Below are 2,548 nucleotides of genomic sequence, written 5' to 3' on the forward strand. Positions count from 1 at the left end.
CTCGCGTTGGAAATGGCAAAGGTGGCTGATAAGCTTGAACGGGTTCAAAGAATTTTTGATCAGGCATGCGCCACGTCGTGGCGAAGCTGTTTCAACAACTTTTCCACTTTTGAACTTTGACTTTTTGGGTTTTGGATCGGGCTGTTGTGGTTCTTCTTCCAATGCCTCCAGGAAATTAGAGATTGCATCTTCTTCAGTATCGATGACCATTACATGAGATTGGGCCTTTACTTTGGGATTCTTCGGGGACAATTATTCTTGAACCAGAGTGGCTAGTTGACCAAATTGTTCTTCAAGGTTATGGATGGAGGCTTGCTGATTCATTATCAGAGTTTGTTTTTCCATAATAGCAGAATCAGTGGGCATCGTGTCTCTTTTCCGAAGCTTCCATAAATTTCATCAAAATGGTCTCTAGGTTGGGTTTCTTCTCGGCTGGTGGCTGCTCCTTCTGATAAAAGCCTCGACCTGTCTGCCTATACTTCTCTTCTTTTTTCTTCTTATACTCTTCATATGGCAACCACTCCTTCTTCGGTTTCCTCCAGTCCTCATCAAACTTATCCCCACTAGAGTAGCACACTTGAGCTTTTTTGTTCCCAAAGTCATCCACATTGCAGTCCTTGGTCAAGTGTGGACCACTATATCTCTCGCAACCCACTCTTATGACATGTATCGATTGGTCCATTTGAGTTATTCTTCGATCCATATTATTCGGCATGGCCATGACAACTGCTATTTCTTCAGTTTGGGCTCCTCCACCGCCTTTGATTCCATCTTGCCTAGGGTTGTGGTATTCACGAGAGTGCTTCACGAATTCTTCAATTAGCTCCTTGACCTCCCTTGGATTTTTCTTTGTCAAAGGTCCTTGAGAATCAAGGAGTTGTCTTGTCATAACGTTGACCCCATCATAAAAGATTGACATATCTTGCTGCACATTTAGGTCATGCTGAGGGCAATTTCTGAGCAAGCCCTTGTACCGCTCCCATGCTTCGTATAATGACTCCCCCGACTGTTGCTAAAAATTGGCTATTGCCTTCTTGAGTTTGGCTATCTTGGATAGCGGGCAAAACTGGTCTAGGAATTGCTCACGCATTTGAGCCCAAGTGGTAATTGTACCCAGTGGGAGTGCTTTTAACCACTCCTTAGCAGCTCCTTTGAAAGTGATGGGAAGCATTCTAAGCAAGACTGTGTTTTGTTGACATTTGGGACATTAAAGTAATCCGCAATGTCGTTGACTTCATCTAGATGCTTAAAAGCATCCTCATGATCTTTCCCAAAGAATGCGATGTCCTTCAGTGCAGTCAATATGTGCCCCTTCAACTCGAATGTGGCAGTGGCAGGTATTGCGGGTTGGACAAAACCGGGACCCACATCTTCTCGGATCCGCTTCTTGTAAGCTCCCATGGACATCTCTTCAATTGTTGCCATCTCGTTCCTTGGCTCGTTCTCGGGTTCGCTTGTGTGCTCTTCAAATTTCGGCTCGGTATCGCTTTCGGACTCGGTTTGGATGGGCGTATGATCCAATTGCTCAAGATTGCTCTTGTGCCTCGAGGATGAACTTGACTCTCCGGTCTTCTTTCCCGACTTCCTAGAAAAAGGTGACTTCAGTTCTTGTAAGGGCGTCTTTTTCTTGTGAATTGCGGACTCGGGATCTTCAAGTGGTGGCACAAAGGGTGTGTTTGAGCTTCTGGTCATGAACTCCTGCAACTTGCTAGACTAAAAACGTAAAATTGAACTAAAATAAGAAAAACTAACTAACAACTAAAAATTTCGTTTTTTAATAGTCCACGTCGTGGCAGATATATGGCCACGTCATGGACTCTGTGACTGACAGAAAAAAATTTATTTTGCTGAAAAATTAACTTTTTGTGGTTTTTGCTCCACAAGAAGGATCGATTAATTTAATGCAAATAAATAAGGTAAAAACTAAGAAAAACTAAGACGTTCCTCGGCAACGGCGCCAAAAACTTGATGTGCACAAAAGTACTAAGTAATTTTAATATTTATAACCTAACAAACTTAACTATCTATGCACTTATAGGCAGTGTACCTTGTCAGATTACAATATAGTTTGGGTAAGTCGGGTGTCGATCACAGGGAACGGTGTTTCTAATTAATTTACTTACTATTAAATTAACCTAATTATTAACAAGTTTAAAAGGGTTTTATCTGATTTTACAAGATCAGATGAACTTAAATCAAATTCAATAAGTAAAAACACACTCTTGTTTTAGTTTGAATCCACTTCTTCCTTGTGGCTAGCTAATGATTACGGATTATTAAGTTGGTTTTTAGCTATATTAGTAATTTAGTTCTAACTTACCAATAATTAACTAATTCATGTCAAACCATGTATGTTCACACATAATTAAACACATAACTAATTATGAATGTAAATATACTACGTAAGATTTGTTGTATAAAGGCAATTATGGTCACAATACACGTTCTCTAGCACAGCTAAGCTTAATTATTCAAATTACTAACTAAGATTGGTCAATCCTAGATCTAACAATTTAATGTTCATTAAATCATTAGGTAAACAAATTCA

General features: G+C 40.0%; 1 non-coding gene across 1 annotated transcript; it reads left to right on the top strand.

The window, feature by feature from the left end:
* The first annotated feature begins 935 nt into the window (after positions 1-935).
* Positions 936-1,042, top strand: LOC111896385 (small nucleolar RNA R71). Its single transcript, XR_002851883.1, has one exon. It is a non-coding gene; the product is annotated as a small nucleolar RNA R71 (small nucleolar RNA).
* The last annotated feature ends 1,506 nt before the right edge of the window (positions 1,043-2,548 follow it).

The sequence above is a fragment of the Lactuca sativa genome, chromosome 4, assembly GCF_002870075.4.
Source record: "Lactuca sativa cultivar Salinas chromosome 4, Lsat_Salinas_v11, whole genome shotgun sequence".
In the NCBI taxonomy this organism is placed as follows: Eukaryota; Viridiplantae; Streptophyta; class Magnoliopsida; order Asterales; family Asteraceae; genus Lactuca; species Lactuca sativa.